We start from the raw sequence: 12,500 nt of genomic DNA, 5'->3' as shown, positions 1-12,500 counted from the left end.
AGAGAGAGAGAGAGAGAGAGAGAGAGAGAGAGAGAGAGAGAGAGAGAGAGAGAGTGAGAGAGAGAGAGAGGTAAATCTACGATTTGTCCTGATACTCATTGCATTAAGGTTCGTGTCTCTCTCTCTCTACATTAAGAAGTTATAATGTGACAAAGAATGCTAATCTAACGAATACTTTTCGACTAAGTTACTCATGAAGACTTAATAAGTATTCCAGAGAGATTAAAATAAATCCTCTAACTCTGGAGAAAAGGAGGATTGAAGCACGGAAATTATTTGTTTTCTCGATGGAAAAATAACAGTAAGACGACACGGAAAAAACTTAATTATAATACAAATTAAAAGAATATTAAAAATACAGTGTCTTAAATAATTGTGCACGGAAATATAACTTTTTGGATATGTGGATAAAGAAGCGAAAAATCAGTATAAATTGAGCACTTTTCTATGGAAAACTCCAAGAGAAACATAAAAACTTATTTAATTGAAATACAAATTAAAAGAAAATTCTAATTGCAAGGTCTGAAATGATTGTGCATGGTAATATAATGTATTTTTGGGGGGGGGGGATATGTGGAAAAGAAGTGAAAAACTGGGATAAATTGAGCACTTTTCTATGGAAAACTCCAAAAGGAAAATAAAAAAAATTATCAAATTAAAATACAAATTAAAAAAAAATTCCAATTGCGGTGTCTGAAATAATTGTGCATGGTAATATTATATATATAGTTTTTTTTTTTTTTTTTTTTTTTGGATATGTGGATACAGAAGTGAAAAATCATGGTAAATTAAGTAATTTCCTATGGAAAACTCCAAAAGGAAAATAAAAACTTTTTAAATTAAAAGAAAATTCTTAATGAGAAATGCTAGAATAATCGTGCAATCAAAATATAATAAATCTTCATGGATACGTGAACAATGAAGTGAAAAATTAAACATTTTTCAATGGAAAACCTCCAAGAGAAAAATTAAAACACTGATTTTCTAGACAAAGAAAATTAAAAAAAAAATCCTAACTTTGCTGAATGTTTGAGAATATAAAAATTAAAACACATCATAACTGAAATAAAGATTGTCTATGTAAAGAAAATAATAAAAAAAAACACAGCTTTCCAGAAGGCATGAGAAAATTTTTTTACGGAAGACAAAACAAAACAAAAAATCTGGATTATTGCTAGGAAAAAAATCTAACACTTCATAGGAGAAATAAAAATCTCCTATGTAAAGAAAAAAAATCCCAACTTTTCTGCATGTTTGAAATTTAGAAATGATTTATAGACGACATATTATTTTTGACTGCTTAAAAAATACAGGGGATAAAAAACAAATACATGACTTTCCAAGTTTGAAAAAAAATATGATTTACGGAAAAAAAAATATAAAAAACACAAATTTCCAGGTTTGAAAAAATGATTTACGGAAAAAAACGACTTTCCACGTTTAAAAAAAAATATTTACGGAAAACCAAATATAAACAGAGACACGACTTTCCAAGTTAAAACAAAAAATACGGAAAAAACACGAGTTTCAGGTTTGAAAAAAAAATAACGGAAAAAACCGGACTTTCCACGTTAAAATAAATGATTTACGGAAAGCCGAATATATATATATATATATATATATATATATATTAAAAAATATATGAAAAAACACGACTTTCCAGGTTTGGGGATAAAATAGATTTACAAAAAAAAAAAAAAAAAAAAAACTCCGTTTAAAAAAAGGTTTACGGAAAAAAAACCTTCCAAGTTTAAAAAAATAAAATTACGGAAAACAAAATTAAAAAGAAAAACCTCAATAAACAATCTGGCTAATAAATAAGAAAAAATAAATGAATATCAGCTAGCGTGAATTAGACAATTTAAGCTGAAGGAAAAGTACCGTCCATCACGTCACCTGTCATTCCTGTCTATCCCTCGGCACCCGAGAGACAGCAAGAATTCAGGAGAAATATAATAATTCGTATTTCACGGTCATTAAGTATCGATTCGTCTCTTTCTCTCTTTATATTCTCTCTGGTCAAAAACTCATTGCTTATTCATAACTCGCTTTATTTGCTTGTCCTGCCGCTTTTTGTCAGAGAATTATATATAGGTGTATGCATTAGCTGGTATTTTTGAAAGGTGTTATAATATATATATAAATATATATATATATATATATATATATATATATATATATATATATATATATATATATATAATGTATGTATATATATTTATATATATACATATATACATATATATACTGTATATATATATATATATATATATATATATATATATGTAGATATATACATATATTTATGTGTATATATATTATATATATGTGTGTATTTACATTTATTTATATATAAATATATATACACATATATAAAGATATGTATATATTCTATACATACATACATACATAGGCCTATATATATATATATATATATATATATATATATATATATACATAAATATGTATTTATATATGCATTTATATGTATATATAAATACATAAAAGAATATAGGGAGCATCACAAAAGTCATGTATTATTACATATATCATAAATTCGTACTTCTCAACTTTCAAAAAATACAACATGCATCAACATACATTTCCCGAATGCATGTACTTATTGTCGAAGAGATATTTCCTTATTCAATAAAATATATACTTAATATAAGTAAAGATACATGATTTATCAAATGTTTGTTAAAAAAAAAAAACTGTTCTTTTACAAATTTCACAATTTTACCCAAATTTTACTATGTACTTGTTGCTGAAGAGATATTTCCTCATTCAATAAAAAATATATTCAATTTGAAGAACGATAAATAACTTTTAAAAATTTTGTTAAAAAGACACCGTTCTTTTACAAATTTCACAATTTAACCAAAATTTTACAATGTACTTGTTGCCGAAGAGATATTTCCTCATTCAATAAAAAAATATATTCAATTTGAATAACGATAAATAACTTTTAAAAATTTTGTTAAAAAAACACCGTTCTTTTACAAATTTCACAATTATAAAAAAAATTACACAATTTTTACAAAATTAATGTAAAGGACCCCCTCTCACAAAATCAAGAAACAATGTACGACCCCAGTCAATTACCTACTTCTCTCTCTCTCTCTCTCCACCCACACGGACATACAGTCTGTCCAGAACGTTCGCTATAAATGCCCGTCCCTAAGTTCAAGACAATGTCATTTTCACTGTACCTCGTCATCTGCATACTTGATAGCCCGTCGAAAGGTCTATTTCATGCTGCAATTAATGACAAATAGATTTGGTTAGGCCATAGACGTTTTCATTAAACTCAATGGGCCGTTGTGGCTCCAATATTAGTTGGCGAGTGCTTTCGGAACGGAGAGGAGGTCACACTCTTCGATTTAATGAACGGGGGGAGTAAATAAACGAAAATTAATAGATACGATGATGTTGGTGTGTGTGTATATCTGCATAACATGTATGCCGATCGTGTGGTCATTGGTTTGACTTGCAAAATAAAAGATATATAATTTTGTTAATGATTTAGTTATGCTTCTGCAGCTTGCTAACATTATGTTTAAGACATTTGTAACTACAATATTGCTCATGAAAGATATCTAAAAAAAAAGAATTCTAAATCTGAACCAAATTTACGTAAATCACCTAGGTTTTGAATGTCAGGTGAACACAAACACACACAATATATATATATATATATATATATATATATATATATATATATATATATATATATTTCACTGCTGGAGCGCTTGGGCTTATAAAATCCTGCTTTTCCAACTAGGGTTGCAGTATAGCAAGTAAACAGTAATATATATATATATATATATATATATATATATATATATATATATATATATATATATATATATATATACTTACAGTATATATAAATATATATATATAAACTTATAGGTACAGTATACATGAATATGTATACATTTATAAGAATATAAATACAGATATATCAATATAAACGCTTCCATCCCGACACAATAACAACATTTCCCCTCTACCAAAATGAAAAAAAAAAATGAAAAACTTGAGGTGACATCGAAATTAAAAACCCAAGTCAAAACCTTTCCCTTTTCATTCGTAAACTAACAGCGGTGAAGATTGATCCAAAGAAAAAGAATATGAGAAGCAAGAATGTAATTCAATGTTCTTGCTTGCGTAAAATAACACTGACTGCTGATTGCTTATTCTTTTTTTTCTAATTGGAGTTTTGTTATCTTTGATGAGAATGCAAAGATCACTGAACTTTTACCGATGTGTGATTCGTATTTGTAAATAATCATTTCTTTTTTGTATAAACATGATTGCGTATACTAGCATGCATACATGGAAAGGCATATATATATATATATATATATATATATATATATATATGTGTGTGTGTGTGTGTATGTGTGCGTGTGTGTATAAGGATTCAAAGCATGGAATCAAATTTAAAGGATACAAATTTCAGTAATTATGTCCAATTTCCTTCGAATTACTAGTTTTCGTCGACCTAAGCTGTTACATAGCTACAAATATATATATATATATATATATATATATATATATATATATATATATATATATATGTGTGTGTGTGTGTGTTTTTGTTCGTTTGTTTTATATATAAATTACAAATAAACACAGTACAATTCCCGTAGGCCTATATGTAAATAAACAAACGAATAAGCAAATATCTCTCATATATATATATATATATATATATATATATATATATATATATATATATATATATATATATATATATATATATATATATATAACCGAAATTCACCTAAGCATAAAAAAAATTATTTGATAAATAAATACCATCTATTTGACATCAACCACCTTACGAAAGAATAATCCCACCTACCTTTAGTCCGTGGAGGATGTGGTTACAATGTTCCTGCGAGACCTGTTCGGTGATGGAGATGACCAGGCCCTCGTACCCATTGTCGTTCAGCACGAGGTCACCCTCGGTGCCAATGACCTGACCCATGTAGAGGAGGGCGACCATTAACCAGGCGTAGTGGAAAATTCGCATTCGGTTCGTGCATGGCACCGACATCGTCCCGTTCGAGTTAAATCGTGACATTTTTGATAAATGAGACGATAATTTAATAAATTCCCTTCCAGTGTTCTTCAGATTACACCTATATAAGTTGATAATCGTTGCATTTCATTCAGTCTGGTTTTCTTGTTTTGATAGCTTCCCCTTCTTTCAATATTTTCCTCTAATGCCAATTCTCACATATTCGTTGACAGTAATGAAGTAATTCCCAAAGGACATATTATGACCTGTGGCTTCCCGTTGGCTAGAACACACACACAGTCGGGGCTCTCCGTATCACATGTTGCTTCCTGGCCCCGACAGAAAAACAGAATTTCTTCTTTTCTTTTCCGAAATGGTTCACTCACGTACAAACACACACACACAAATCTTCGAATGGGGAAAGGGGGAACAAAAACCAAGATTTTCTTCTTTTAATATTTCTAAATGCTATTCACGTTCGGGATCATCTATTCCTTGAAGATGAAGCCATCGATGTTAGCGGGATATATACGCATATCTTTCGGAGTCTCTCCGTTCGCGCGAGATCTTTCCAGGGGATTTGAGCTGGAGGGTAGAGAGGGGCTTACTACGAGAAGATTGCACCGTGGCGCACCGCTTAAACACATCCAGTCGCCGCAGAGGCTCTGGCCCAACTGCCAACTTGCTATCGAGATCACTGGTTAGTCTCCCCGCCCTCCCACCCCCTTCCCCTCTCCAACACGGCTCCTACCTGGAGCAACAACACCCATGCCCGTCTCCCTACGATGCTCCTACCTAATGCCCTCTCATCTACGCTTTCCAACTGCTGGAACAACTGCCACTGATCTTCTTCTCTCTGTTCGGCCTCACTTGCCATTTCAGCCGTGGCATCCCGAAGCGCGAAGGAAGAGAAGAAGAAGAAGAAGCTCATTCACATGCACAGCGCCCAACAGACGCCGAAGAGCTTCTGCTGCCGCTTCTGCTGCAGAGGCAGCTGCAATTTGGCAGAGGAACAGCCATAAACTTCAGTTCTCGCAAGAGGTTGTGGCCCTCTGGAAGTCCCTTCATGATGTATCCGAGAGCGGAGGCCAGGCGGGTTCGTGTCATTTCGCATGAAGAAGAAAAGGGGCTTCGGCGGTCCTGTAGGGATGCAGCGCTACGTGTCTGGTGGAGTGGCAGCAGCAGGGGACCAGTACGGCGTCCTCCGAATGCCAAATATAATAGGTCGTTTCGGTGGTACTTTCCTGCACCAACAATAATATGGAATGGCATTGCGATATTTTTTCCAGTATTTTTATTTCTTATACCTTACGGTGCCCTTGGCCCCAGTATTCCAAAAATATTTTTTTGAGAAATGGCGGACGTTAAAATGTATGTAAAGTGGGATCATAAAGTCTGCTGTGGTATGTGACTTTACTTCCAAAATAAGGACTTGCGAAACTATTTGCAAAAAGTTAGATGGAAATAAAGCTTTTTTTTTAACTATTGGAATCTCATTAATTTGGGATTTTATTCAATTCTGGCATAATAATGAACTCAGATTTATTTCTTTAACTCATAATAAATTTAGGAAATTCAGAAAAATAACTATTAGTGGACAAAGAATCATAATAATAATAATAATAGCTAGGCCACAACCCTAGCTGGAAAAGCAGGATGCTATAAGCCCAAGGGCTCCAACGGGAAAAAAATAGCCCAGTGCGATAAAGAAATAAGGAATAAACAAACTATCTGAGATGCATTGAACAATTAAAATAAAATATTTCAAGAACATTAACAACATTAAAAAAATATTTCATATATAAATTATAAAGAGATATTTCATAACTGAATTCCATGGGAGATATAAAGAGAATCCTTAAAATAATTTGTTTAACTTGAGAGACATTCAATCGTGTCCGAAGACGAAGAAAGGATATTCCTAATATTAATAGTCTGGTCCGAAGACTGAAAATGTGGGAGGGATATTTTTACTTAAAAAAAAAGATAATAATAGATAAACAATTAAATGATAGGACCTATGAAACAAATCGAATTTTCATAACAGTTGAATAAAAGTATTTCACTTAACGATGAGAAAAACAAATTTTTTTTCTGATTTGTTTTTTAATTGAAAATCACTCATAATAGCAAAAGAGTTCTATAAAACTTGAATAAGATAGCCTCTATACCATGGTCTTCCACTGTCTTAGGTTAGAGTTCTCTTGCTTGAGGGTACACTCGGGCACACTATTCTATCTTATTTCTCATCCTCTTGTTTTGTTAAAGTTTTGATAATTTACATAGGATATATTAATTTTATTGTTGTTACTGCTCTTAAAATATTTTATTTTCCCTTCTTTCCTTTCCTGAGTGGGCTATTTTCCCTGTTGACACCCCTGGGCTTATAGCATCCTGCTTTTCCAACTAAGGTTATAGCTTGGCAAGTAGTAGTAGTAATAATAATAATAATAATAATAAATAGTTTGATGCCTTAAGAAAAGACGCTGATATCAAATTCAAATCCAATAAATAAGATAAAAATCTTACCATTATGCTCTTGGCTGAACGGTTCGTCGGAACTACTGAACTACCACGTCAACAAACACTCAAACGGATGGGCCGGTTGTTATCCACGTAACCAGGCAGTTAACAAGGCATTATCGATATCCATAACTGGTGTGTTTACGTTCGCCTGTTTTGTTAATTCTTTCCGTCCTCCATATGATACTTATTAATTTTATTTTTGTAGTTATACTATATCTTAGGTAAGTGAAAATTAATAATTTACAGTATGGCAAATTGGACACGATAGACGCAATTGTTTACTTTCGTTTCCTCGAAATTTTGAATATATATATATATATATATATATATATATATATATATATATATATATATATATATATATATATATATATATATATATAATTATTATTATTATTATTACTAGCTAAGCTACAACCATAGTTGGAAAAAACAAGATGCTATAACCGTAAGGGCTCCAACATGGAATAATAACCCAGTGAGTGAAATAAGGAAATAAATAAACGATATAAGAAGTAATGAACAAAATAAAATATTTTGAAAACATTTAACATCATTAAAACAGATCTTTTATATATAAACTATAAAAAAAGACTTAAGTCAGCCTGAGCAAAATAAAAACATTTGCTGTAACTTTGAACTTTTGAAATTCTACTGAGTCATATATATATATATATATATATATATATATATATATATATAATCAACAGTTACTAGTCCATTGCAGATCAAAGGCCTCAGACATGTCCTTCCACTCACTATGGTCTTTCTAACTCAGTCTATAACCGCAAATTTTCTTAGCTCGTCAATCCAAAGTCTACTCTCCCTACATATGAATACACGTTTATATCCTATACGTACATTTATGAATATATAAATATATTCATACACACATCAGTGTATAAATCTACGCAAATATATGAGTGCATAAATATAAAAGCCCCATGTTTAACCAGACATATTAATAGTGATATATATGCATGCACATACACAAACACCGCCCACACAAACATACATACATACATACATACATACACATATATATATACATATATATATATATATGTGTGTGTGTGTGTATGTGTGTGTGTGTTTCACCAGAGATTGCAAAAAAATCCGGGGAAGGTAGAAAAGACGATGAATTGACGAGTTAAGAAAATTTGCGGGTATAGAATGTCATAAAAACACCATAAACAGACGGAAGTGAAGGAACATGTTTGAGCCATTTGTCCTGCAGTGGAGTATTTGCGGCTGATGATGATGAAGAGGATATATACTGTGTGTATATATATATATATATATATATATATATATATATATATATATATATATATATATATATATAGTGTGTGTGTATATATGTATATACAGTATATATATATATATATATATATATATATATATATATATATATATATATATACATAATTTAAAAAAAAAAAAAACTTATTAACACAAAACATACCTGCATCTAAATTCTCACACCAAAGGCAGCCTTCAATTCTCTCCCACTTACTCTCACTTGGAAGCAAAAACTCGAGGGCAAAAATGAAAAGGGGAATTTCCCCTCCTAAGTGAGGCTGATACTTTTCTAAGAGGCGACCCATTTATTTAGAGGAAGTTGAGTCCTTGACTTACAATTCATTTTGATTTTAATGTATGGAATTTCAATTTACCATTGATCATAATGGGTATGTAATGGCATTTGTAGGTGTGTTGAAGTAATTTTTGTTTATTTAAAGGCAATTCTGTCTATATTATCTTCTAGGCCGAAAATTCACGGTTCTTAGACTTAGTAGTTAATGTGATGCATGTGTAATCATGTGTAATATTAATGTCATGTCTTCGAATGATTAACATTTCCTTATCTGTTAACTGAAATTGGTAAAAATTATGTTCTTTCAAAGGTGAATTTCAGCGCAAGAGCCCGTGTAACGCATAAGGTAGGGCAAGATGATTTTTTTTTCTTTTAGATATCTGAATAACTAAAGATATATTGAAAAGAAAAGGTTAAAAGTTGATGGAATTAATACTTACACAAGCGAGAAGATAAGATTAAATATAATCTCAGGGTGCTTTATCTTCATACTGAAATAGTCATTTAGTCTTTAAAATATAGAAGAGAGAGATTTATTCAGGTGACTATCAAAATATAAATCAAGAGTGATTTATATGAAAAAATACAAAACATTATTTATATCAATCAATAAAACTCTTAAATCCAATTTCAAAATCGTTGAGATTATTTCATAGTAAAATTGATGCACCAAATAATTTAAAAGTCCGCTGTGACCTTAAAGCACTCTTTGCAGAAGGTCGAAAATGGTCTGTGACTGTCCTTGGATTAATGAAAATGACTGTACATTTCAAGATCACTGAAATAGAACCCTTCTTTTTTTTTGCTTTTTCTTTCTGTGTCAGTAGCCAAGAACTTGACAATCCATCATCTTCTTTCTGTGTCAGTAGCCAAGAACTTGACAGTCCATCATCTTCTTTCTGTGTCAGTAGCCAAGAACTTGACAGTCCATCATCTTCTTTCTGTGTCAGTAGCCAAGAACTTGACAGTCCATCATCTTCTTTCTGTGTCAGTAGCCAAGAACTTGACAATCAATAACCTTTCTTTTTAATGTTGTTACTGTTCTTAAAATATTTTATTTCAATAGTTCATTACTTCACTTATATTTTATTTATTTCCTTATTTCATTCCCTCATCGGTCTATTTTTTCCTGTTGGAGTCCTTGGGATTCTAAAATCCTGCTTTTCCAACTAGGGTTGTAGCTTAGCTGATAATAATAATAATAATAATAATAATAATAATAATAATAATAATAATAATAATCCTGCTTTTCCAACTAGGGTTGTAGCTTAGCTAATGATGATGATGATAATAATAATAATAATGATAATAATAATAATAATAATTTATTATTATTATTATTATTATTACTACTACTATTATCATTATTAGCAAGCTACAACCCTAGTTTGAAAAGCAGGATTCTAGAATCCCAAGGACTGCAACTGGGAAAAATAGCCCGATGAGGGAATGGAATAAAGAAATCCTTTCCTTCATTCTAGTATAGTACATATTTCTAGAGACTCTAAACACTAAAATCTAACATTTCCATTATATTCGAGGGAGACTTCAACATTTCCTTAACTCCGCCAATGATTGGTGTTCGAAGTGGAAATGCTTAATAATGAAGGCGATATGAGAGTTCTGGAGAAATAGAATGAGAGTTTTAGATGTCCCGAAACATTTGGAAGAGCGGATTTTTTTTCTAAAGGCATTATTACACACTTTATAACCTTTAGAGACTATAGATAAGGTGCCCACACTTGGGCGTATATATAGCTATACTTGTATGTGTGTGTATATACTGTATATATGTATATGTATGTATGTATGTATGTATGTATATATATAAATATATATATGCATATATACATATATATGTATATGTATGTATGTATGTATGTATGTATGTATATATATAAATATATATATGCATATATACATATATATATATGCATATATATATATATATATATATATATAATATATATATATATATATATATATATATATATATATATATATATGTATATTTTTACAGATCTGTAAAATATTTCGATCGTGTATATGTTTAGGATTAGTAAAAAAAGACAATACAAATCTGTAAAATATCTTGATCATGCATATATTTACAATTGATAAAAATAAATTACAGATCTGTAAAATATCCCGATCGTGTATATGTTGAAGATCAGGACAAAGAAATTACATAGCTGTAAAATATCTCGATCATGTATATGTTTAAGATTAGTAAAAAGAAAATACAGATATGTAAAATATCTCCATCATGAATATATTTAAGATTAGTAAAAAGAAAATACAGATATGTAAAATATCTCCATCATGAATATATTTAAGATCAGAAAAAAGAAAATACTGATCTGTAAAATATCTCGATCATGTATATGTTTAAGATCCGAAAAAAAAAATTACAGATATGTAAAATATCTCCATTATGTATATGTTTACCATTAGTGAAATGAAAATACAGAGCTGTAAAATATCTCAATCAAGTACATGTTTAAGATTAATAAAAAGAAAATACAGAGCTGTAAAATATCTCAATCAAGTACATGTTTAAGATTAATAAAAAGAAAATACAGAGCTGTAAAATATCTCCATCATGTATATGATTAAGATTAGTAAAAAAGAAAATACAGATCTGTAAAATAACCCAATCGTGTATATGTTTAAGATTAGTAAAAAGAAAATACAGATTTCTAAAATATCTCGATCATGTATATGATTAAGATTAGAAAAAAGAAAATACAAATCTGTAAAATATCTCGATCGTGTATATGTTTAAGATTAGTAAAAAGAAAATACAGATTTCTAAAATATCTCGATCATGCATGTGTTTAAGACCATTAACAAGAAAATACTTTTCATTTGGAATTTTTAAAAGTGTCGAATGATTTTGGGATGTTGGAGTTCATGAAAAATTAAATTCTTGATCTTTACATATCTCAAAATTACTTGGATTTGTTTGGAATGGAAGTCCTTGAAATTTCATTATATTACAATTGATAAAAATGATAATCTTCATTCACTTAATTAGGAAACGTAATCATAGATTCACTGCTGTTATTTACTGGAGTTCTACATTTTTTTTTTATCAATAAAAAGACAAAATAATTAGTTACTGAATCAAAATAAATTTAAAACGTATATAATCACTAGATATATTTACTCGAGTTTCACATTCTATAATATAGAAATTAACATTTCTACTATGTTATGAAAGAAAATAAATTGCAGTGTAATAAATGGTTTCTATTAATTTGTATGTAACATCTTGTATTTTGATTTACATTTGAAAATCCGGAAAACTGGTATTTCAAAACTAAACGAAAATTTTAAAAGATG

The 12,500-nt window shown here is 29.8% G+C and overlaps 1 pseudogene; it reads right to left on the bottom strand.

The window, feature by feature from the left end:
• LOC137622683 (uncharacterized) overlaps positions 1–5,866 on the bottom strand; it is a 406,262-nt pseudogene extending 400,396 nt beyond the window's left edge.
• Positions 5,867–12,500: the final 6,634 nt, after the last annotated feature.

Source organism: Palaemon carinicauda, chromosome 29 (assembly GCF_036898095.1).
Source record: "Palaemon carinicauda isolate YSFRI2023 chromosome 29, ASM3689809v2, whole genome shotgun sequence".
In the NCBI taxonomy this organism is placed as follows: Eukaryota; Metazoa; Arthropoda; class Malacostraca; order Decapoda; family Palaemonidae; genus Palaemon; species Palaemon carinicauda.
This window is presented reverse-complemented; position numbering and strand designations above follow the sequence as displayed.